Below are 25,597 nucleotides of genomic sequence, written 5' to 3' on the forward strand. Positions count from 1 at the left end.
GGAGATGAGAAGGGTACCTGGATACCACAGCTGTATCACTAAGGACTGACAGCTCCATCATGGATGATACCCCAGGTTTAACAACAACAGGGGTTCAATTTGATCCCAGACACTTGGTTTCCAGCTCTTTGTTCACCAGATGATCTGCCTGGCTAGGGAAGCTGCTTGTGTGCCTCTTACATCTTGCTCAACTCCTCTGCTAAATTAGGGAAAATTGCCAGGCTGGCCCCCTGCTCCCTTGCCCGTGTCTCTGTTGAGAAACTGAGTCTTATCTCAGTTCCTTGACTTGTGCAGAAGCAACCCACTGCAACAGCAACCAGAGGGACCCAGGGCTCTCCTTTTATCTGCTGTGCTGCTAACAGAGGAGAGAGAGAGAGGTTTAATTATCCTCAAGTGTCAGTTCGAGATAGATCTGCTGGGACACAGCTCTTGGCAGGTGCGAAATAACAGGACGTTTTCATGCATGGGAGGCTGAGCTGGGAACAGTTCAGTGGTTTAATTGGAAAGGTTCATATCAGGGTACAGAAAATGGGATGGTGCAGGCTCCAGCAGTGATGCTGGTGCTGCAGCTGTGGGAAGGGAAGATGGATGTCGAAGGCTAAGAACTTTCTCTGGTGCACTGTTCTGGGGGCTCAGAGCAGAGTGGGTGGTCTGGGCTGGGAGCACAATCTCAAGTCAGTGCTGTCCTCTGAGGGGTTGATGAGTTTGCAGCCTCATTTTGTTTCTGTTCAGCTTTTCAGTCAATTCCCAAGAGAGTCCTTGTGGGGCCATTAGGAGACATGCCCCTGTTTCATGGGGCATCCGGGAGCAAAAAAAGAGGGAATTACTCCAGAATCAGGGCACTCTGGAGCTGTTTTTTAGGCATGTACGATGGGATGGCCTCAGGGATTATCAAACAGCTTCTCCTCTCTCCTCCTGCCAAAATCCCTGAAATGGTTTACAGGAACTCTCAAGATAATCAATTGAAGACTTTCAGTTCTTTGACTCCACGGGGAAAAGCCCCTTCCCTGTCTAAATGGCTGTGAGTTTGGCTTCCATGGAGAATGTCCCCAGCCCTGCCTGGTCTGCAGTACTGGGATGCATGGACCATCTGTCTCCTCATCTCCTGTCCTGTCTGCACCATGGTTGTTGGCCTCTGGAGCCGGATTTGGATCAGAGAGCAGAATCTCCTTCAGCTGTGGCGTTGCACCATGGCTGTATTGCTACCACAAAATGAGGCCTCTGTCTGTCCAGACCCCGTACTGTCCTGGTCTGGGACTCTCCAGTGGGATGAAAAAGGACATAATATTTCATTGTTCATCCAGATTTGCTGAGCTCTTCTTTGTCCTCATTCCCAGGGGACCATGGGACACAGGTTGTAAAGAAATAGTGCCCCCATCCTTGCTGGCTTGCTGGAGGGGATGTGGTATGAGGACCTAGTGCTGCTGCTTTTCTGGGTGAAGTCATGGTGTTGTGTTATTGTAGTTATGTTCATTGTTTTAGGGTTCAAGATAATGACTTAGCTGTACTTCATTTCAGTGCTGGGTGTAACAAGGCAGCCCTTGTGCAGTTCCTACCGGCATAAAACAGCAGTTGGTGTTAGAGGTCTGGGGTCCATCCTGTCTCACCTATACTGATCATGTTCTAACCCCTCGTGCTAATCTCTGATGTCTTTCTCTAACGCCGTAAGAGGACATTCAGTAAACACATCTTTGTAAGATGGTGAGTTTTGTAGACGCGCAGAGATGGTGTTTTCAGGAAGACCCAGTTATTAAACATAATTTTGTCACCGTCTCCTTCCCACTTGTGCTTGGTGAACGCTGCCATTTGCTTGTAGCCGTGCTCTGGTCCTGCCAAAGTCACATCCCTCCTTTGCAAATCTGCATTAGTGAAACTTGTAGGCTGTTGTTTGGGTGCAAACCTTGTGGATGCTCCTGGTGCTCACTGCTGTGGCCTGCTTGGATGCTCCTGATGCAGGAGAGCTGGGTATCTGGGCAGGGGTGACTCAAGGGAGGACATCTCTGAGAGGAGGCTTTCTGTCTCTCTTTGTGGTTAGCTGTGCCTGAGTGTCTGACAAAGGCATTTTGGAGATATGGTTGAGGAGCAGAGTCTCCTCCTCACTTTTCCTTGGAGGTCAAACATCCAGGAAATGGGCTGGACCAAGTCAGAGCAGAACCCTCACTCACTTCAGTTGCAACAGTCTTTTGGTGCCACCTGTGACAGGAGCATATTTAGGCTTGATGTATATCCCCCACCTTGACTTTGGATCAAGGCGTAAGAGCTTTTGACATGCACACAGTAAGAAGGGGGGAAAAAAATTAAACCCACAATCCTCAAAACGTTTGCAAATCCAAGAGCTTATGCTCACTCTGGGCAGGCAAAACCAAACAAGGGCAGGATCAGTAAATCACAGAATCAGCCACTTTCATCATCAAACATGAGGCAGCTGGAAATGCAGCTGACACGGAGCATCATACCCACACTGAGTCCCTGTGGAGATGCTCAGGATCTGGCATCATGGGTTTTTCCTTTAACACCATTGCAGCAAGGGGCTTGGGAATGAGCAGGGATCCCAGCCATACCTGGATGGGGTTGGGCTTCAGATGGGTGTGATTAAGGAAAAAAGGCTGCTTGTGGTACCAAAGGCACCCACTAAATGAACCCCTTGCTGGGGTTGTGCAAGGGACAGTGGCTGATTCAGGACCAAATGGGATGAGTTAATGCAAGCCCACAGCTTTGTTAAAGGGATCTGATAACTTCAACCAATAACTGAAGTGCTAAGGAGGGAGAACTCCCACACTTTTAGCACAGGGAGAAGATTTAAGCCATCCCTGCAAAGCTAAGAACATCCCATATGGAGATCAGCACATCACTGCCTACAGCAATAACCATAAAGGGGCTGCTTGTACAGCATCCCATTGCTTTAGCCACTCTCCTACATCCACTTGCCACCAAAGCCCATCTCCAGTGGGGCCAGTCCATGCTGCTGGTGAGCAGAGGCCATCCTCTCTTCATACCTGGGAGAGCAGTGGAGAGGTGGAGTTGTATCATGAGATGTGAAGGGATCAGGCTGTCCTGGCACATCAGCATCAGTGGTGCAGGACACCTTGAGGCAACCACTGCTGAAGCTCATTGTGTGTGGGGCATGTGTTGGCAGCAGTGGGGAGAAGATGGGCTGGCATCTGGCCTTCAGATCTGTCCTTCTGCCATCCCAAGAGCAAACTTGGAGCCGGCAGAAGTAGGGCAGGTGGCGTCTGCCTCGCCTGCACTTGTGTTGAGCCAGGCTGGTGTGTACTCTGTGGGCAGCAGCCAGTGAACCAGGACAGCACATCTCTTGGGAAAGTCAGCAGGGATTCAGAAACACAACCCACAGGGAGTCTGAAGGCTTTTTCCAGAGTGTTTGGATCAGGGATGTCAGCTGGAGCGGCAGCATCTCCCAAGCACCTCAGTGGTGTTGGAGTCTGGGGTCAGGCCAGTCCATCTGGAGTTTCATGGCATTATCTCTTAAATGCCTTTAACTGCAATGGGATGGCCTGACTGATTGGATTGTGCTCTGTAATTAATTAGCTGGGTGCACTGTATGAGAAACAGCATCAGTGGGAAGAGGGGGGAATCTGCCAGCAAGAGCTGTTAAGCCTCAAATGTCCATTTCTCATTAAACCAACCTTGTGTAGTGTTAGTCCCTGGGTGCAGGGGGTTAGTTTCAGTGTCCTGGCCCTTTTCCATGTGAGGAATTGTGGTTTTGCTGCCTGACCATTCCCCCAGAGCCTGTGTCCTGCACCCCAACCAACCCACCTGGCCTCAGAGTCCACTGGGAGGGAAGAGCTTGCTCGGGCTGAGGTGCATCAGGGTGGTGAGGGGGTACCCTCTCCTGCCAGGGTGACAGACCCTGCAAGGCATGCAGGAAGGCTCCAGTGGGTTAAGGGCTGATGGGCATGGCTGGCACAAATCCTTCTGTTCTTCTCTCCCTCACCAGAGCCCATGGCCATCTCCACACTCCCCTCCTGCTCCCAAACCTACCGTGCCTCTGCTTGGGCTCCTTTAACTACTTTTAGCATCCATTTGTGCCTTTAAACAGATAGCATCCAGCTATCTGTGGGTTTTTTCCTTTGTGTTTACTGTCAGGATTAATCAGGAGCTGCAGTGTAAGGGAAACCTCCAATGGCTCCTTGTTTATTGTTTGATTTGGGAAATGCTTCTGGGCTGGGCTCGTGTTTCAGGTCCATGCTGTTTTTTAAGGAGTCCATTTTGGGAGTGTTTTGGGAGAAAGGCTGTCCCTGTGTGCCCTGGGCAGGGACGTCTCCCTTTGGGCCTGTGGTTGTCCCCTCTCTCAGTGAATGCTGCGTGAATGGAGGAGAGAGGGCTCTTCTTGGGGTGCCTCCCCTGTGAAGTGAGACCTGTTTTCTGTTCAGATGCTCTGACCAATGCATCCACAACTCCATCAGCAGCTCCCAGCTTCCTCCGGTGCCTGTTTGTGGTGAGCTGGGATGTTTGTTGCTAACAGGCACCTCTGTGCTCTTGTAAAATTTCAAGCTGGCTGGTAATGGGGAAACTGAGCTTTGCCCACAGGTGCCTGCTCAAAATGGTCCCTTCACTTGTGTTTGGTGGGGTCTGGGATGGCCTTTCCCCCTCCTCGATGCTGCAAGGAGGTTGGGGTGGAGGAGGGCAGTGTAAAACTTTGGAGGTTAGGCATTGCTGCCAGGCTGAAGAAGAGTTGTAATGCCCTCTGCACCAGTGGCTGATAAATCTTGGAGAAAAAAAAAAAAAAAGACAAAAAAGTCATGTGCCAGCTCAGCTTAACCCACAAAGGAAAACCACGTCATTTTAAAAAGAAAAGCTGTTAAAAATAGATTTTTTTTTAGCTGAGAGTGCCATTCAGGAGAGTCAATGAGCTCTGTTTCAAGAGCTGGGAAACAAAACGCTCCAGGGGCTGTGAAGGGAAATCTTTCCTTTTCCAACTCCCCAAGTGTCAGGTGTGGCTCCTCAAGCTTGTTGTTCTTCCATCTGTCTGTGTGGTGGTCGCTGGCTGCTCCCGGCTGCTCCGCTCGCTGGAAGTGCGGGATTCACCATCTTGGGAAGGGGAGAAGCTGTGACTCAGATCTGTGTTACAATCTTGCCTTGGTTTCCCACTCGCCGGCGGGGCCGAAGGGGAGGTAGTGAGCACCACGTAGCATCCTTGGTTTATTTATTTAATTTTTAATTGGCTAAGGAGCCCTCTCATTTGCTTCGGTTCTGACTAATGAGACGCGCCTCACTTTGACAGCGTGTCACAAGCAATAAATTTCTCGGGAGCTTCTGGGCTGCATGGATGCCCTCGTGCTCCTGCCTGGCTCACCCTCCTCCTCATCACCCTCTGCTGCTGGCTCTTGCCCCAGCCTGGCCCTTGAGCACCCTTCCAGCAATGGAGAGGAAGAAGAGGTCTGGGTGTGAAATCAGCTGTCCCTTTGGGCTGGTCTCAAGGCTGGGGATTTGGGGGCTTCCTATATTGTTTTTCTGGGCTGGAAATTGGAAAGAAGAAATCGCCAAGGACCCAGACAAGCTGCTGTTTAGCAGCTGTGATCTCTGTTGTGTTTTCCCAAAGATCTCTGCTGTGCCTCGGGGTGTGAGCTCTGTGCCAGGCTCCAGCTAATCTCACCAGGGGCTTGGGCTGGCTGGCAGTGAACCAGCATGCAAGTGAAGATCCTATGGAAGACTCTTATTCCCATAAAAAATGCATTTTTTTTACTGGAAGAATTTGCAGGAGCATGTCTCCTTTGGTGAGGTGACAAGGAGATGATCTCCAATAGGACAAACTAGACGAATCCATGATTTTCAAGGCATTCCCCACGGAGCTTTATCAAAAGGGCCCTGGTTGCTCCAGGAGGGCGCAGAGATGAAACTCTCCTTCTTCCCTATCCTGCTGTGGTCAGGTTGAGGTGCAGTGACTGGGGTCAGAGCAGTCCTCCTGAGCATCCATGTGTATGTATAGTATAGGTATTGTGTTGTGTGGATATTATGTGATGCTGATAAAGGTGAGGAGAAGGGTCGTGGGTGAGCTGGGGACTGCCACTGTGGGACAGGGATGCTCAGCCATGTTTGACCATAGTAGAAGGGGTTGAATGCTGCTTTATTTGGACACCTTGGTGCTGTTTGTCACTTCTTACTGGGCGACACTAACCTTCACTCTCCTGGAGTCCTTAAGGGACTGCTTGAGATTTCGAATCATTGATGGGAAGCACCAACTATTAACACTGCTTCTCTTTGTATTCATGATGGATTCTCTTTAGGCATTGCTCTTAGTGGCTCTCCACTGTTAGCTTTTGTTTTCTCCTCAATAGCTTGTCTAATAAACGCCATTATCTTGGGCACAAATCTACTTCATGTCTCAATTCCACTTGGTGAGAGTTGGTAATAACAGCGAAACAGCATCCTTTGAAAAGAGACTCTGTCACCAGCAGCCCTGGATGCCACTTCTCCACTTCCCACACTTGTCCCCAGAGCAGATAAAGACAAGGGGAAGATGCGTGGCCAGAAAGCAAAAGGGGCATCTGCCTGATAAATTGGATGTCTGAGCAGTGCCGGCAGCAGTCAGTGCAGCAGCTCTGGGGATCAGTGCAGCTTGGCCTCTGCCACCTTGGTCATTAGAGAAGATGTGCTTATGGCCTGGGATCCTTACTAATTCCAGCAGATTAGAGGGGAAGGATGGTGGTGAAGGGTGATGGCTTGCCAGGAAGGAGTATTTCTTTCAGCTTGAAGGAGCTTCTCATCTGTGGCCAAATCGAGCTGTTGCCTCCCAGTCTGAATCTGGTTCTGGAAAGGCTTTAACTAGTAGGTGCTGGAGTGCTTACTGGGTTTTGGGTCAGTCTGCAGCTCTGTAAGTGGAAATATTAGGGCAGGTCTGTACTTTGGCTGAGGGCAGGCAGCGTGTTCCCAAGGGTGTTTAAGCCCATGTAGATCTGAGCCCATGGGTGTCCCATGCTCAGAGGGAAGGGAACCATTGGTGGGAGCACACTGCCCCAACTCCTCTCAGTTGTCCCATTGCTAGGATCACAGAATATTCTGAGTTGGAAGGGAACCACAAGGATCACTGAGTCCAACTCCTGGCCCTGCACAGGACCATCCTCAAATGTCACATCATGTGCCTGAAAGTATCATCCAAATGCTTCTTGAACTCTGTCAGGCTTGGTGCTGTGACCACCTCCCTGGGGACCCTGTTCCAGCACCCAGTCACCCTCTGGGTGAAGAACCTTTTTCTAATATCCAACCTAAACCTCTCCTGGCACAACTTCAGGACATTCCCTCGGGTTCTGTCACTGGTCACCACAGAGAAGAGAACACGTTTGCCTGCCTCCCATAATCATCCCATCCCTGAGTTATAAATATTTTATCCTCTCAGTACTGACTGCATCAAATATTATTTTTTTAGAGGCATTTTCTTTTTCTATTTTTTCCTCACTCGGTTCTTGCATTTCAAAATGTGCCCGCTGCATGTACAGTGCTCAGACATGCTCTCGGCTTCCCCCCAAATGTAATTGCTTTAAAACTGCAGATAGTTGGTGAAAGCAATTTTCTCTCCATTACAGAAGACTCCAGCTCCTCTCATCCTTCATGCAAGTCACTCTCCCCCAGCCCTGCTTTCTCTCTGCCACTGTGCAATGCTCTGCACAATGCTCTGTGGTACCTCTGCTTTCTGGAATGATGCTCCTGTTTTTCCAGGGCTCAAGTGGCTCGTGGTGGTGACCTCTGTGTGGGGGATAACAGGCTTCAGCCACAGCTTCTGCTGAGCAAGGGTGATGCTCACTGTAACCAAAGCCCTTCCCGTGGCTGTGCTGGTGCTGTGTCTCCCTGGCAGGATGGGTACCTGTGTCAGGCACGTGCTCACCGTGGTTTTGCAGCTCTACCACCCGCATGTTTAACATGCTCTTTCTGTTTGCAGGATGTGCTGGGCTTTCAAAAGCACTAATGATGGAAAATAAATTGGAATCTGAGAGAAATAACCTTTTCTCTGTAGGCCTTATCTTGCCTTGCCTTCCTCGGCCATGTTGAAGGCTGTGGCTGGAGGGGACTGTAAATGAGGAGGAGTCCCAGGTCTCTCTGGTCTGTTGTGATGTGCCGTGCCCAGCGGATCTCGCTCCAGGGAGCCTGTCTGCACACTGGTGCTGATAAACCCAAGGGGGTCTGGAGAGCGTGGAAGTGAGGTGTTGCTGGACCTTCTTGCAGGGCTTGGGGTCCTGCTTTGAAGGTTGAGGTACACCAGGTCTTCTGAAGGTCTGTGTCCTGCATGAGGGGGTTTTAGTTGCATTCTGGCGTGGGGCAGCAGTTGTCTTTGGTTCTGCACCAACCTATCCTGGGGAACAAGGCTCTTGTATCCACTACCCGCCCTGCAGATGGAGTTAGGTCACAAGCAAATCATAAAATCATGGAATGCACCTGAATGTGCTCTGTGCACAGCTATAGCTGCAGCATTCCTTGGCCTGTGCTGGGACCCCATAAGGTGTTGGCCTTCTGCTTGGAGGGGAACATCTGATCCCTCCCCCTCCAAGGACCACCACCCTCATAAGCATCAGGGAGGGAGGATGCTGGTCATCACCCTTGGGACATCCCTACTGAGGCCAGCAACATCTCCAGAAGCACCAAAAAATGTCTTGTCTGGGCACAGCAGGAGAGGCTGCAGCAGCTTTGTCAGCATCAAAGCTTTTGGTCCCTGGAGTAGAGCCAGTGTGCCATAAAACCTGCTCGTTCCTCCTGCCCCTGCTCCTGCAAAGGGAATGTGGAACTGGCATGGACCACGAGTCCACAGACAGCCATACCTCACACTGGGCCTCTGGTGAGAGGCTGTTGCCTATCTTAGCACACCCCTGGGCTGCTCTTGGACACGAACCAGCCTTGTAATGAAAGCTTTTTCTATATCTGTTTGTTTTCTGAGCATCAGTTTACTGTCTGGAAAATCCTCTTGCAGCAGAGCCCAGAGCACTTCAAAGATGCTGCGGGAGAGGACGGATGCTCTGTAGGGACCTCGCCCATGTCAGGTGGGGAGAGAAACCAGGCTGGCCACTGCAGCCAGCTTCCCATTTCCAAGGGATTTGGCTTGGTGTCTTGAGGGAGATGATGAGCTTTGCTCCCACGGCATGGATGCCCATCACTGTGAGAGCCTGCCATGGTATGTACCATGTCCTCCCGGTCTTGGATCTTTGGAGATGTCTAGATGAGGAGCTGAGGGTTTGGGCAGGGAGGATTCATGCATCTGAAACCTGCTGTAGTTGTCTCATTAGCACGTTGAGTGCTTGTGCACCCCTCTTTGGAGGTGATGCAGGTGGCTTCCAGTTCCCACTAAGATGGAGTCAAGGCTGTCTGGCTGCTCTGAGGTGCTCCATACTTCCCCAAAGTGGGACTTCTTGCAGCAGTATCCTCCCAGTCACGTAATTCTGTGCTGTCTTAATGGTGTCAAGCTCTGAATGAGCTCGGGCAATTTCCTTTATAAAGCAACGCACTAAATATGTCAACACTCAGTGCATGTTTTTAATATAATATTTCAGATTGTTTTGAAAGAAGCCAAGATCCTGCTTTCCCTCTTCATTAGGAACGTTTTATGTGAAAGAGATGAACAATAGAGAGAGTTTGCCAGAGAGAAAGCTTTCCCAAGTATTATTTCTGCTGAGAAATCATCTGCTTTTTACAAAAAAAAACCCTCAATGCATAACTATCAGGGCAATTAAACAGCGCATCAGCTGCCAAGTAAGGTTGTAGAATTGGCTTCACTGGAGATATTGGAGGCCAGGCCTGACTGTAGCCATTGGGCCTGCTTTAGGCACAGTAAATCCCAGTTCCCAAAGAGGGAATGGACTAAATGACCCACCAGCAGTTCCTGGCCACCTGGGAGTTTCAGAAATAATCTGAGCTGCTCTGGCATAAGCAATTCTAGGCTGCAGGATTGAGTGAGTTTGTGAATCTTGCACTGTTTCAGCCCAGAATTGATGACTTTGGCTTTTAACTCACTTCCTGGCAGGACCAGGAGTGAGTTCTGTCCTGGTTTCCAGCTGGGAGACTTGGTCTCCTGCCATGGAAAGGGTAAGACCTTCTGCCTGCCCGGTTGCAAAGCTCTGTTCCGGCTGGCGCTTCTCAAAAGAAAATAAACCCAAAAAATCCCACTGCAGTACTTTCATCAGGGAAGCTGGGTTCCTGTCTATTCTCCAAAGAGTTTCTCTTTCATCACAAGTTGGAAGAAACTTACAGGGAACTGCAAAATTCCCTCTTCAATGAGGACAAGCCTGAAGGGATGATGGGAGGGAGCTTTTTCCCAAGCCCCTGCCAGCCCTAGCTCTCCTTCCATCAGGCCTCCCCAGCTGAGGTCCCAAGAGGTGCTCTGCAATGACTTCCTCATGAAAGAGATGGCAGCCAAGAGCCTGGAATCATGGAAAAGTGTGTCTGAAAGACAGGGAGCCTCAGCCTCATTAGCTGGGGTGGTTGGAATTGGGGTGGTGGACCCTGAAGAGGGATTTGAGCGAAGAGGGTGATCCCACTGCCAGAATCAGCCCAGAAAAATGCTCCAGAGGGGAGAGAGTGCAGATGTTGGCATGGCAGCTGGCTGTGCCAGGATGTGGGCTGTGATGGGATGCTCTGACCCAGAGGAGGGCAGGAGGGGACTAACTGGGTGGCTTTGAGGTGGGACCTGGCGTGCTGTGTGTGTGCTTACTGCAAGATGCTGCTGGGTTGGGGAGAGGCTCCCTCGGGATGCTGCTGGCCTGCTGCACCCAGGACAGGCAGGATCTGGTTTTATTTCACCTCCTGGTAATCCTGTACTCAAATATTCTTCCTGCAGATCTGGTTTTTATCTTTTTTTTTTTTTTTTTTTTTTTTTTACCACTCCTAAGTGGAGTGCTTAAGCCTATTCTTTTGTTTTCTGTGAAAGGAGCAGTAAATCCTTTATCCTGCCTGGCTATTTCTGTGTGCGTATTTTCTCATTGTGCTACAGCTTGTCAGCTGTGTCAAAGCCCGGAAACCTTGGCCTCTGTCGGACTCCAGACTTGGATTTCTCTGTATTTAACAACACTGGCTCCCTTGGACTAACCGTTCTTTTCTCTCCCCTTGGTGTCTTTTTTCTTCTTCTTTCTTTTTTTTTTTCTTCCAAAAAATACCTGGTTAAAAAAATCCCTAACAAGAGAGAGCAAGCGGAGCAGTCTGTTGGGTTCATCCTTGGGCACAGCCTGCCAGGGCTGGCAAGGAGCCACAGCCGGGGTGTCCTCCTGTCCCCCCGTGCCTCTGGGGCACCAGGGCTGCCCCAGGGAATGGGAACCCCCCTGGGTGAGGGAGCTTTCCGGAGATTAGCTTGGGATCGGCGGGTGCCTAATGCTCAGGCAGTGTATCTGCTGAGCACAAAGGCAGGATTTCGGTTCGCGGCAGGATTAGCCGGGAGCGGGGATGGGGGGTGGAGGGAGAGGGGGATGTCTGTCTCTGCGCCGGGGCCGTGTGCCAGCTCCGGCTGCTGTGCCCACTCCTGGGAGCAAGCCTGGGGTGTCTCCCTGGGGGGGATCTGGGAGAGTGACCATCCCCGTGGCTGGAGGGAGGAAGACTGGGCTGTGGCACTGGCGGCTGCAGGAGGGACTGAGGATGGTGGCACGGGTGCTGCAGCCCCCTCCACACCCCCGACAGTGGTGGCAGCAGCCCCAGTAAGCTGCCAAGGAAGGCTTTGCTGGAGATGTCAGAGGCCAGGCTTGACCATAGCCACTGGGCACGTTTTAGGCACAGTAAATCCCAGTTCCCAAAGAGGGAATGGACTAAATGACCCGCCAGCAGCTCCTGGCCACCTGGGAGTTCCAAAAGTATGGTCTGAGCCGTACTGGCATGAGCAATTCCAGGCTGGAAGAGTGAGTGGCTTTGTGAATCTTGCACTGTTTCAGCCCAGAACTGATGGCTTGGGCTTTTAACTTGCTTCCTGGCAGGACTAGGGCTGGGTTCTGTCTGGGCTCCATCTGGAGTGCCCCCCATTCCCCAGGGTCAGTTCCATAAGCTGTGCTGGTGCTCCGTGAACACCATGGCAGCTTCCCACACCAGGCAGCACGGCTGTTTGTGTGAGAACAAAAGAATAAACAATGAAAACTGTGATTAATTACCGCAGCTAATTAGCAGTGTGCTTGGCCTGGGCTAGAACTTGGTAAGGTGCCAAAATCAGAGGAGAAGCCACGAGAGAAACTGTGATCAGAACCTCTTTGGAGAGGGAGCAGGGAAGGGGAGAGGATGCTTTCCCAGCACTTCTTTGCAACATGCCACATAGAGAGCTTGGGCTGGGGAATCACTGCCTGTATACCTCGGAGGGGATGCTATTGCCATCCCCAGCATCATCCTTCCGTTTCCTGGTGCTGCCTTTGCTGAGAGATCACTTCCCTCAGCCACAATCAGCATCAGGAGGTGGGTGTTAGACCCTGCTGCGCTCCAGTGCTGCAGCTGTTAATTACCAAACCCTCGTTAGGGTCCGAGGAGTTGTCTTCCCTACAGAAAAGGATCATCCTTGCTCGCCTTCCCCTACACTGTACAGCAGCCTTATTCTTTGCTCTCCATTTTCAAATTAGCTCAAGGACCATGATCAGCAAACAAATTTGCAGCAAGCTCATGGTGCGCTTGGAGATTTGGAAGAATCCTTGGCAAATATTTGCCAGGCTCCGTCGCAAACCCAGTGAATACTTTTCATGACTGAGAGACGCCGAGCGTAGCTGGCAACTTTGGATAGGATGGCAGACCTCAGGTTGGGGATGGCTGCTAAAAAAATACTTGAGCTAACAGATATTCTTTAGCTTGCTTCCATCTGTCCTTTTCTCTGCCCTCTCGCTGTGCAGCATGGGGATAGCTGAAGATACACTTGACTGCAGCCATAGCAGGATCACATCAGCCCCATTAAAAGGTGGCTGCACCTAAATGCCATTTGCTCAGTGAGGTCTGAAGTGGTGCCCTTTGGAGTAATTGGGAGATATGGCCCCTTTTCCGAGGACAAGAGAGTCTATTTTTCAAGGCGCCATCACTTTATTATTAATTTGTTAAACACTGCTCAAAACTGTTTGAGAAGCAAAAAAAGGATGTGAGCTCTGCCTTGGGGACCTCACTGATAAATAAATGTATTAAGTCAAACCAGTGCTGCAGAGGAGAGTGCTGCACTCGAAGGTGAAGGTGGCACCTCCTCCATCAGGACAGGGCCTCGCTTCTCCATCAGTGTTGAAGTCAGGAGGACTGATTGCAGATCAGCAGGTTGAGGACCTGCTTTCTCTTAGCATTTCTGAGGTGCCAGTGGAACCCCTTGACTTGTGAGCAGTGGAGAGAGCTCCCCTGGCCTTGTGAGACCCCTGGCTGGGCTCATGCAGGTGGGGGGTCCTTCCCTTGTGCATTCATGGCTGTGTGCTTCAGTGTGGGCCTGCTTGCACAGGCAAGCTTGTGCCTTCTCCCCCTCCCCACCAGTGATGCTGGAAGCACAGTAACACCCTCTGGGAGCTGCTCCCAAAAATCACCCTGTGCCTGGCAGCAGCCCCTCAGGGGGTGCTGGATCTCTTCAAGCATCTGCACCTTGCATCCAGATCTAAGCAGATCCCACTGGACTCTTCTTCTTTCCTCGATGACGGGGAGGAGGGGAAATAAGAGCAAGATAGAAAAATATCGATATATAAAGTTCTGCGCTTTCTTAGCTTTCAAGTCAAACTTGCCGTGGGGTTGGGTTTGCTCAGTGTGTGCTCAAAGCCATGAGTTCCAAGCCTGACATCTCCTGTGCCTTCTCATCCACAGCCCCCTGTGCCCGGGAGCCATGAGCTGCCCTCAGCACCCGCAGACCCGCCGGAGCAGCCTCTTGGCCGCAGCCCCCTGGCACTGTTAGGCTTCCCTGCTCCCCTGGAAGGTGCTCATTGCTGACGAGGAGAACCAGCTGCGCCCACACCCAGCCTCCAGCATCCCTCCCAAGGTAAGGATGTCTGTGAAAAGCAAGGGGTTGGCAAATGCAAGCGAACTCAGGTTGTTTCTTGTGTCTGTCGCGCCTCCTACCTGCTCTTCTTCCCCTCATCTGCCCTTCTCTTGCAATTAAAAGGTGATTTTGAAGGTGAGGTAGCTCCTGGTGAAACCTGTTGCTTGCAGATTGTATCCCGTCTGAATTTGCTCGTAGTTTTAGAAACTCCTGTGCTGCTGCAAGGAGCTGGGCTTGGGTGGGACTGGTGCCTTGTGACTGCCTCTGCTTCCCTGATGTACTTCTGAGGATAATTGTCTATAATTTGCCTCTTAACGATGCTCTGGAGGCTTCCCAAGCACACAGTGCCTTTCCTCCCTCTGTAAAAGGCCTTTGGGGTGTTTTGGAGGCTTCCTGTGGCGGGGAAGCAAGGGGAGGCTGGAGAACGGTGTTTGGCAGGGGGGCTGAGTCCCTGTCCCAGTGAAACACCCTCATCTGCTCCTTGCACTTGGCAATAGGAACTTTTTAAGGTTAAAGAAGTAAAGCTCAGCTTGTGGGGAGTGAGCAGGGGCTGAGGCTGATGCCAGGGCCAACTGCCATCCTCATGCATGCAAAATCAGTATTCATGGCCGAAGAGTGGAAATCGGGTTTAGAAACCAAGAACCTGATTTCTGGGATGACTTTGGGTTTTGAGATCTTAGAGGCCCCTTGCTTCTCGGTGCAAACAGAGGTGTCAGCTGTGTGCAGTAGCATATGAGCATCTCAGCTTCTCTGTGTGCCATCTGCAGTGCGGGGAAGCTGGGGCCTGGAGGGAGGTGAGGATGTCACCAGCCTATTGCATGGTGGGCATGGGCATGAGACTCCTGTCTCGAGAGGTCTATGAGAAGGTCACAATGGACCCAGCAAGTTACAAATGTAAGTCAGAGCTGCGATCTGGCTTGTCCTAATTTCCTTTGGGAGCTCCTTACCTGCAGGGTCTGGAGCTGGGATCAGCTGGGATGCTCCAGCTGGGAAGCCGAGGCCAGTTCAGACTGGAAAGGCTGACATCCTTGCTGTAAATATCCAGCCAGCTCTAATCCTCCCGGTAGCTCCATCATTACTGTTTTCCTGAGAGTTATTTGACTCTTTGTGTTGCACTTCTCAGACAAATGGCTTTTAAATAAAACCTCTGCTAACTCGTTAGGCTTCCTGTCCAGGTCACTTCCTGCATGAGTGATTTATAGGGCTGCTTTTAACATTTTATTAACTTTAAATCGCCGGGGCCAGTCAATTGGAGTCTATCCCATTAGCTGTGGTGAGTGGCTGCCCAGGGCATCAGGCTCTCCTGCTGCCTCCCTTGCTTCTGGAGGGGCCTCGATGCTGTGAGACCAACCATGGTGAGAGACAGGAAAGAACAGAAGGAGAATTTAGATAAGGAGGAATAGATCTGGGATGGATAAGTGAATGCATAAGGGTTAAGGAGATAATGGAGCTTGTGATCCTATCTGGGAAGGTGGCTTATCTCCTGCTGTTGGTACGTGATTACTTGGCTGCATCTCCCACAGCACCTGAGGCAATGGGAGAGGAGAATCAGGGCTTGGTGAGGAGGTGGCCGCTCCAGACCCATCCCAGCAAGGCATCACTACAAAGCATCCCTGAGTGCCCACCTGGGTAGGATGTGCCTGTATTAAATAAACCCTGTCTGTGGCTGTGCCAGAGACAGTCTTCCTCCTTGCCTAGTGCATGTGCAATTCCCTTTAGCTCCTGGCATCCCATTTGATCCAGCAGGCTGCCTTGTGTCCAGCTCCCTGCCATCTCAAACTCTCCCCTGCAGCTCCTTCCTCCTTGGAGCAGAGTAGAGCCAAGTCCTGCAGCCCTGGCACTATGGTGAGCGGGGCTGAGTGAGCAGAAATGACTCTGGCTGGGAAATCCAAATGAAATGGAGATCGTAAGTGATGTGAGGCTGCAGCAGCAGCTTTGATTATCTCTGGTTTAGTTTCTGCTCTCCCCACCGTGCCCTGTCTTCTTTTCCACCCATGCTCAGAGATGTTATTCAGTGGAGTTTTCCAGCTATTGGTAACAGGAGAAAAAACCCCCTGAACTCTTGCACAGCCGGAGCTAATGAGCTCTCTCTGGAAATAAAAGCATCCTAAGGACAGCCTTGTGATACAGAACATCTCGTTCTCTGTGGCTGCTCCAGCCACCACCTCTGAGCGATGGCCCAGCACAGGGCTGGTTGGGAGCTGAATGAAGCTGTCACCACCCGTCCTTCCCCCCAGCCATCACTCATGTGAGGCATGGATAAAACTTGGGCCATGCTTTGCTCCTCTGGCAGAGCCCTACTGTGAGGACAGGGATTTGTGAACATTTGTCCAACACCCTGATGCAGAGCCTAGCTCCTTGTACATGCTTGCAGGACAGTGCAAGGAGGGGTCACATGTCCCCATGGGGCAGGACCAGCTTTAAGTGGCTTAGAAAGGGATTTGGATAATGCCTTGGCTCCAGTCACTGGCTTGGATGGAGGGGTGTATGGAGGTGGACTCCCTGCAGCCCCATGTGTCTGCAGGGAAAGCAGACCTGCAGTCCCCGAAGGCTGTTGAGGCTGTCAGGTGTATGACCAGGAGGGAATTTGTCTTGCAGCAAAGCCAGCATCTGAAAGCCATTGCTTCTGATGTGCCCATGATTTGCTGAAACCTGTGTCTCCTTTGTCATTTTTCTGTCTGTCTCTGTCTCAAATCCCAGCGCAAAGACAGGGAACTTGCTCGCAGAGACGAGTAGCTTTTTTTTTCCTTCCACCTTTAAATATTTATTCTGAGCTCTCAAGATACACGCGCTGTGATCCTGGGAGCCTGCCTGTGTGCTGGCAGCGTCTCCTGCATGGCAGAGCGGGGCTGGCAGCCTTCCCTCTGGGGAACACGGGCAGAGGCCATTCCCACTCCTGCTGCCCTGTGCAAGAGCTGCTGGGTCCAAGAGGAGTGACATGGGGCGTTCCCCTCTTTCTACATGTCGGCTCACATGGGAACAAAGCCCAAGACCCACTAAAATGTTGTCCAAAGAATGTGTGGGTGTTGTGAGCTGCGTTTTTGGGGCTGAGACAGAGTCAAAAACGGCCTGGTCCATCTGGCGAGCTCCATCACTGGGGTGGCACATCCCAAATGGCACCCACCCCACTGTCCCCTGCTTGACTTTCCCTGTCCCCAGCAGCATGCAGAGCTGCCACTGGAGGTTTTCCCTTTCCTCCCTGCAGCTTGTCCAGGGCTCTCAAGGTCATGTGGGTAACTGGAGCGATGCTGCCAGCCTTAGCTTTGCAGCCCGAGCTGCTGTGCTGTGCTGTGCTGAGCTGTGGCTTTGGGCCTCCCTCTCTCCCTCCCTCCCTTTCTCTAGTCTTGCTCCGCTTTTCCAAGCCTTTCAGCTGCCGCCACTTGGGTACACGGATTGCATGCAGGAAGAGGAGCCCTGTGCTGCTGGGATGCATGTGCCTGGCATGCCGATGAGGAGCGAGGTTGGTGCTGGGGTGTGGTGGCTCTGCCTGGGATGTGCTGGGCACTGACAGGCTGTGCCAGAGCACGCACTGCAGGCACTGTCCCATGGGCTCCTGTGGAAGGGGAGGTGGAGTCCCATATGGCTGCAACTGCCACCTTCCAAGCATTTTCCCTGAAAGCTGGTTCTCTCGCAAAGCTGGCTCACTTCTGCCTCTGCCACGGGATAGACCAAGGAGTATGGTAGTATTAAACTCCAAGCAAAAAAGCCAGGAGATCCTTTCTCAAAGCAGCTCTGCAAGGGATGGGAGGATGTCTGCCTTTCCAGGTGAGCACACTCTGCCTCCAGCCGCTGCAGCCCGAGTGCCCTGCTCAGCAGCTGGCACTCATCAACACAGAGGCTTGTCCCCAATTGCCCCCAGCAGTGCCAGCCACGGGGTCTCCAGGAACTGTAAGGTTGTGGGCACTGACACAGAAAATCCTTTGCAGAAGCCTAGGATTGGATGGCAGGTGTGGCTCTACCGGGAGATACTTGAAACCAGCACGTAGCCAAAGGCAAGAGGAGGCAGAGGAGACAATAGCTGATGTAGTGGGATTTTTTTTTTTTCCTGAGGAGAAATAAATTAGAGCCAACTTACTAGTACAGTGCTGGCACTGAAAAAATGAACTCCAGTAAACTGCAAAGTGTAGAGGTTGGGACCACAGTGGTGGTCTCCTGGTCTGGTTTTCCCACACCTGCCTGCCCTCTGCCTGTACCCACCATAGGCTGGCAGCAGCACCAGCCCTCTCAACTCTCACTGAATTTCTGAACGTAACAGCCTCATTAGCAGGAGAGGTTTCCCCAAGATAAGTTACTGCTGCTGTTAGAAGGGCAATTATCTTTCTTGTCTGCTATCACACCTGTAGGCATTGAAGTTGCTGCTCTTACACTGTGTCATGGCTGAGCTCTTGTGCACAGGGTGGTACCACCAGGAGAAAGAAGTTAAATTATAGCAAGGATGTTTTTTGGAAAGAAAAAGAGATTTATTTTCATTATGGGTCTGTTCCCTCTTGGTTGTCTCACTGGGTCAGAGCAGCTACGCCCATGCAGAGTGATGCCAGCCCCTGCCTCCCCTTCCTGGCACCTACCTGCACTTGGCTTGGTTAGGATGGTGGCTATGAGTGTCTTTTATGGAAGACAGAGGAGCTCTTCTATGTGTCACACTCCTACTCTGCCTGTCCCTCTGCCTCCTCCTGGTGTCACCCCTTGCCCAGGGCTTCAACACCCCAGGGCTCCCCAGAATAATCCAGTGGGATTGTTCACTGTTCAACATGTCTGCAGTAACAGACAGTGCCAGAAGTGTCTCCTAGGAGTGAAAATCTGCAGCCTGAGACTTGTAGAAAATATTTCTTCGAAATTCAAGCTTATTCAGTCATCGGTCATTTGACCTAACAAAACCCTTTGGCACTCCCTGAGGCATGGGGAAAGCTCCCAGAACACATGTGGGGGATATTTGCAGCTGGATGTTGTAATAACTTAGTAGTGAGTGGTTGGGATAAGTCATATTTCATAAAATCAGCCAGGAAAAAAGATCGGTGATTAATTCTTTTTAATAAACAATGGTGAGCAGTGTGTCTTGGTTTGAGCCAGACTGACTTTTACAGTGATTCATGGATTTTTCCACAGGAAAAATCACCTTTGTGGGGATTGCTGGTGTGCGAGGTGCCTGCTTGGCTTCATGAGTAATTCCCCCCCACTCTGAAGGCACCGGGGTGTGGAAAAACGATGAACTTCTCTGCGGGAGCTGAGAGGGAGGAAGGGTGTGCTTGGCTCTGCCGCTGCAGCCAATGACTGTGTCCTTTCGAAGAGCATCGCAGGACGTGGGAGAGTGGGAATTTCACTGCCAGAAATGCTGAAGGACGTGAATCTCAGGGAAAAAATGTGCGGGGCTGAGATGTCTGTGCGTGCTGTACTAGGCTGCCTAAGAGAGGTCAGCTGGGACCAGCCAGCGCTCCTTTTTTTTTTTTTGCAACGTGCTGCAGCACTCCTCCGACAAAGCAAACGCCCAAGGAGGAGCGTGTCCCAGCATCGTTAATTCCTGGTTAATTTGGTTTTCCTTTATTTCCAGCCCCTCGTGCTGGAAGCTGGCCAGCCTCCGTGGTCCGTCGTGCGGCTGGCATTCACGGGTTTGGGGCGGGAGCGTGCACAGGGGGCGGCAGCGTGCGGCTGGAGGTGTAGTGAGCGTCTGCGTGATGCTGCTTTTTAAAAAACAGCCGAGGTGGGATGGGGAAATGCCGGGCGAGGCACTAGTCATAGGTGTGAGCAGTGCCTGTGCCTGGGAGGCAGCACTGGGGGCGGCGGTGGCCCTTGCTGCGGCGTTAGGGTTGTTTTTTAGTTTGGAGATGAGAGCAAGAAAAAGCTGTAGTTCTGCTGAGACTAAACTTGAAGCTTAATTTGGTTTCTTGATCGGGGTTTTTTTTTTGACTGTTCTTGGTGAAAAATACAAGTATTTGGCCAAAACTTTGAGTTTCACAGCAAGGAAAGGTGGCACAGTGGCGGGAGAGGCTTGTGTACAAATGTAGCTGGGAAGGAGTAAGAAACAGCCTGGAGGTTGGTCCAGCATCAGGAAGCAACAGGCAGGCTGACACACCCCTTGTTGCAGTAACACCCCATGGCGGTGTGGCCCTGCCCACCAAATATCCACCCTGATCCCCTGTCCCCAGAGCACCACAGGGACTGCATTCCCAGGCCAGCGTGCCGCTTCCTCCTCGCCCTCCCTCAGCCCCTCCCTCCACCGTGGTGCCAATCCCGCATTCATTACGATGCCCATGTACTTCTCTGAGCCCAATATAACTTTGAATTACTGCTCATCTATTCCTCTTGACATCCTCATGCCCATAACTAGGAAGCCTGCATTACCCGTTTGCACATCTGTCAAGCTGCGTGTTCCTCGGCCATTTCCAGAGATACATAAAATTGCCCGTGGTTATGACATTATTGACAACCTGCCCCATCTCCTTCCCCCTCCCCGAGCCCAAATGGCTGCCTCGCTTTATGAGGATTGATATTTGGGCAGTAAATATTTTAGAGCCTCATCTGATGAGTGTGTCTGTGTGGGTGAATACATTTGTGGCTGAGGACAGATGTTGCAGCTATCTTCATTGGAAATGCAGGGCCTTGTCTTTCTCCTCTCTGCCTTTGCAGCATCTCTGTCATCTCTCTCCAGCCCCTCAGTGCTGCCTGTTCCCAGTGAGAAGAAGGGAAATTGTAGGGAAAAGTCAAGCAGATGTTGCCAGGAAGGACTAGAGCTGGCAGAGCTTTGTGAGGGGTGTTTGGCGCCTATGGCCCATTGCTGCAGCATCCTGCTGCTGGGTTCCCCATGTCCCCCAGTAGCAGGATTGAATTTCTATGGCAACGTGTTTTCCTTCCCTGAACCCAGGGAAACCACCAATTCCTGCTGTGCTGGACAAGTAGCTTTTGAAAAAAAAGATGACAAGCATCAACTTGTCTGTGGTTTCCAAAGGATGTATTTTGACTCCTGTTCTGAAAAGCTGCTTCATCTCCCAAAGTTTCAAAATGCACTTCAGTAAGTGCCTCTAAAGAGGAAACAACTTGGGAACAGCACAACCTGGGTGATCTGAACCATTGTTTTATCTTGCTGAGAAAAGCAAAGGAGCCCATTTTCAGTTCCTCAAAATGATTTGCTCTCTTTCCCTTCAATCAGCAAAACAAAGAGTGTTGCCTGGTTCCTAGGGAAGAGAAAAAGAAGACTCAGCTCCTGCAGGGTGAGCTGGGGCTGGGCTAGACTGAGATTTTGCAGCTCTTTGGGCTCTCTTTGGGCTGGATCTAAGCTGTGGGTACCAGGATTCTGGGAGCTTTTAACATATGTCTGCACTCTGACTGTCTGGGAGTTTTGCCTGTGTTACCAAGCAGAGTTGTCCTTGCACCGAGATCCAAACCTGAGATGGGACTCTGGTCTCTTCCCTGCAGGGAGGAGAACTGCATGGCTCTCTGGCATGAGTCCTCTCCCCACACAGAGTGGCTGGAGCACATGCAAGACAAGTCAGCTGTGCTCTGTGATTTCTTCTTGCCATTTTTCTGCTTGTTTTTCTCTTTGAACCTGGAGCAAGTGCCTCAAAATGTGTGAAAAACCAGCTGCCTGGGGGGCAGTGTTGCAACCGCTCCATCGAAATCCCTTGGGGTCTTTGTCTCGAGAGCAGGAGCTTCCTGGCTCTGAAGTGGGTGCTGCATGCCAGGCTGGGCCCTGCCAGCCAGGGTGAGGTGATGTACCCCCTCTGACACATCACCCAGCGCCAGCTGTTCCCGGGGTGTGGGTGTCCCTTTCCCCACCCTCTTGGCTTGCCAGTAGGGAGCGATGTGTTTAGGGGAAGGAAGTAGGATGGAATATTTCTTGTTGCTGCTACTTGAGGTTTGAAGCAGTTGTGTAGTGCCCAAGGGGGTACGTGGATTTCCAGGGGTGCCCTGTGGGTCTTCTTGGTGGCCACTGTGCTGATGAGTGCAGGTGGCTGCTCCTACCATGGAGTCCACTGTACCTCTTATATCCAATTTGCTCATTCAAGAAGAGATCTGTGTTGTCAAGGAGCTGTACAGGATGGCTTTACAAAGGTGCTGGGAGAGTGGGAGGTGTCCAGCTCCAGTTACAAGGGCTTGGTGTCTCCATCTCCAAAAAGCCTGGCTGCAGGAGCCACGTGCCAAGGGGAGGGGTTCAGTGGCCTCGTTGACTCGCCGATGAAGGATGCTGCCCTGGCCCTGGCCAGTCTGCTCTTTTACAGCACTATAGTATCTATTTATTTATGATTTCTGTGGGTGGTGTTTTGGATGATCTATTGAGCCAGAGTGAGATATTTTGAGGCACAGTGAGATATTTTAAAAACATCTCATCACTCTGGAAATATCCATGGTGCGATAGCTGCATATTAGTCATTCGGAAAGGGAGTGATTTCAATGAAATAAAAAACATTTCATCTTGTCAGAGCATTTTCACTCACTGTCTGCTAGGCAGCTCTTGTCAGTCTTCAGTCTCTGTGGCTGGTTTTACTCTTCTGAGGCAGTGCCTTTTTATTTTCTAACAAGAAGTAAAATAAAACCTATAATGGATATTGGTAGCTCTGAACTCATCAATTGTCAGTAAGAAAGAGCCTCTAAAAAGATGGAATAGACCCTCTTTGCACTGGATTATTTCCAGTGAGATTATTTCTCTCAGGAACTGTCTGCATTTGGAAGGGGAAACTCCTCCTCCAGGTATTGGACCTTGAACAAAAGCCCCTGCCCTCCAAGGTGATTTATCCCCCTGAGAAGTGAGAGTAACTCCAAAACTCTTGTACACCAGCTGGAGATTGGAATTAGGCTCATGGAGAGCAGAAGGAGAGATGGTTTTCTCCTAGGAGGAAAAAAAAACCCAAACTGTTAGAAAACACAAATGATGAGGCCTCGTCCTGCAAGGGAAAACAGCACAAAGCCGTTCAGCAAATGAAAAGCCAAATGAGCTGTGAAAACCCACCACCACGGTAGGAGAGATTTTCACTCAGAGGAAATCTGCCATACATCACCTAATATTCAGCTTTGCACTGCCATTTGGGAAAACGTTCATCATGTTCCACTGGTCTCTGCTCCACTTTATGTGTATCTATAGCTGGGGTTTCTGCAGCACAGCCCACGCGCCCTGGGGAGGAGGCATTCGGCCGAGATGCTCCCTGTACTTTGATCGTTCTCCGTAATCAGGCAAAGAGTAATTGCACTGTGGTTATGCTGTGAGTACTGCACGCTGGTGCTTCGAGGGATGCAACTGCCATTTCCTCGTGCAACCAGTAGACAGCTGCTTCGATGGCTCAAAACAGTCCCTCTGTGGGTAAATCTTTGGTCGGTGTTGATATCCCGAGTTTTCTCAGGGTACGGGGTGCTATGATCCTAGACCGTGATCACAGAACTACAGCATAGTCTGGGTTGGAAGGGACCTCAGAACTCATCCAGTCCAACCCCCTGCCTTGGGCAGGGACACCTTCCATGAGACCAGCATGCTCAGAGCTCCCTCCAACCTGGCTTGAACACTTCCAGGGATGGGGCATCCGTAGCTTCTCTGGGCAACCTTTGCCGGTGCCTCACTTTCCTCAAGCACAGCTAAGGGCACCTCCCTGGTGGGAATGGGCTTGCACATAGCTGTTTTGGGGGGATGTTTCTCTGCTGCTGTGGCTCCCCCTTGGCCATCTCCTTTGAGCTTGTGAGTCTTAGCTGGGTTTTCTTTGCACCTACTGCCAGTGCTGAGCTCTGGCTGCATCCCTCTGCATGCCCACCCCTCTTCCAGTCACTGCAGCCAGAGAAACTCCAGCCAGGGCTTTAAAATTAACTTCAAAGCAGGAGAGGGCAGGGGGGAAGCAGCCCTGGGTCACCCTGGAAGGGTGCCAATGGTATCTCCAAGTTTAGTTAGCCCTGGTGCCTTGGAGCCTTCTCCCCAGCTCCCCCAGGACAAAAGGGGCATCCTTCCCCACAAATGCAGGAATTGCCAGGATCAGGGTGGTGACTGCCCTGGAACAAGTGCCCATAATCCCACCTTGCTAAAATCTGGGCTTGGCAGTGACGACTTGTAAACTTTACAATTTTTGCCTTTTATTTCTGGCCAAATCAAATGAAAATGGCCAACCAGAGCCGTTTCTTTCCATTAACCTTTTCCCTTTCATGTCCACGCTTGACCCAAAATAATATTCTTTTGGTTTGCACTTGGTGCTCCCTTGCTGGACACTAATTCAGTTAGTTCAGTTAATTAATGAACACAACTGACCTCTTGTATTTCTTAGCCAGGGGTAGGACTTTTCGCCCACGTGGTGAATCCTCTGCTCTCTTGTCCTTGTGGTGTGGCATCCTCTGTGTCCCTTTGCTAGTGGCGAGCATGTCCTCGTCCCGTGCCCCTGAGTCAGCACTATGCTGCTGGCATGCTATTTCAGCTTGGAAAAAAAAAAAAAAAAAGAAGAAAGTTTCAGTATTTAAAGTATTTAAGCAGATGGGAAGCCACAAACTACAGTCGGTGGAAGGAGCGTGTTTCATGACTAACAAAATATGCCAGGTAGGCCGTTCCACTTGAGATATTTTCAGGAATGTAATCACTTTCACACATCTTCATAAATTTGCCAAAGTGTTAGTTTTCCCCCATATGGATCGGGGAGGATGCAGCATGTCATGACTGTTGCATGCATCTTGAATGCTGTGTCTTCATGGTGGATTTTTTTTTTTCCTCTTTATTCCCCCCATCCAGGATGTAACTGCAATAAAAGTTTGATTCACTCCTCCCCATAATTACTGTGGGCAGAGGGTCATCCTTGAACATTTTGGTGAGGGAGCTCCTTGGACAAGGCAGGGCAAAGGATGCAGAAGTTAAATCCCTAATGATTCCTCCTAAAAATGACTGGGTTTGGGCTGGAGTGGTGCCAGGGATGCTGTCCCCAGTGGGATACCAGCAGGTGATAAAGGGATGCTCTAAGGGAGCCCCAAAGACTGTATCCTTCCCACTGAGCTCCTCTGAATAGATGCTCCAGCATCGAACTGGGGTAAACAAATGCAAAATATTTTGAAGTCATTCAGTCTCGGCCTTGAATTCTTTCTTTTCTTTCTGGTATCATGGCAAAATTAAATAAAAGCACCAGTTTTCTGCATGTTATTGATCTTTCACTCAAAATCTGGGCCCTTTTCCAGGAAAAATGAGTCCTTTTGTGAACAAAGAGACAGGCACCTTCCCAAAAAAAGGCAGCTTTCAAATCTAATGTTCTGTGTGTTTGAAATTTCATGTTTCTGATAGGAAAATATCAATTTCACTCAAATTTGCTGAGAAGTGATGTGGCGGGGGGGGGGGGGGAAGATGGCCCTGAATGGATTGATGAGCACTTGAAGGCTAGATTGCCAGAGGGATTTAAAAGCAAAAGGAAAAGCAACCTTGTCACTAATTCTGAGCAGCTTGTGTTTGAATCCAGAGCCAGGCTGTTGGGCTGGAGCTGGCCCTGCTGTCCTTGTCCCCTGGGGACCTGGAGCCTTCATCGTACACCATGCATGTGGCAGGAGGGCTTAGCCCATCTCTCCTGACCAGATCTCAATCTCAGTGGTTTATACACTCTTTTTTTTTTTTTTAATGTTGCTGCTGGAGCCAGATTTTGAACTGGTGTGTGTTGGTCTGTTACCTTGGTTGGGTGCCCCACTGAGAACTGCCTGCCAGTGTCTTAGACAAGCTGGGCTTTGCCAGCAGTGTTTTACAGGTTAATTTGTCAAATCTCTGCAGCTTGA

The 25,597-nt window shown here is 50.8% G+C and overlaps 1 protein-coding gene across 1 annotated transcript in view; it reads left to right on the plus strand.

The window, feature by feature from the left end:
• LINGO1 (leucine rich repeat and Ig domain containing 1) overlaps positions 1-25,597 on the plus strand; it is a 154,816-nt gene that overhangs the window by 737 nt on the left and 128,482 nt on the right. Inside the window, exon 2 of the mRNA XM_027712288.2 lies at positions 13,723-13,894. The gene's annotated coding sequence lies outside the window, so the exon portion shown is untranslated. The remainder of the gene's footprint in view (positions 1-13,722; positions 13,895-25,597) is intronic.

The sequence above is a fragment of the Pipra filicauda genome, unplaced genomic scaffold (assembly GCF_003945595.2).
Source record: "Pipra filicauda isolate LSUMZ 115617 unplaced genomic scaffold, ASM394559v2 scaffold161_size1661140_pilon, whole genome shotgun sequence".
NCBI lineage: Eukaryota > Metazoa > Chordata > Aves > Passeriformes > Pipridae > Pipra > Pipra filicauda.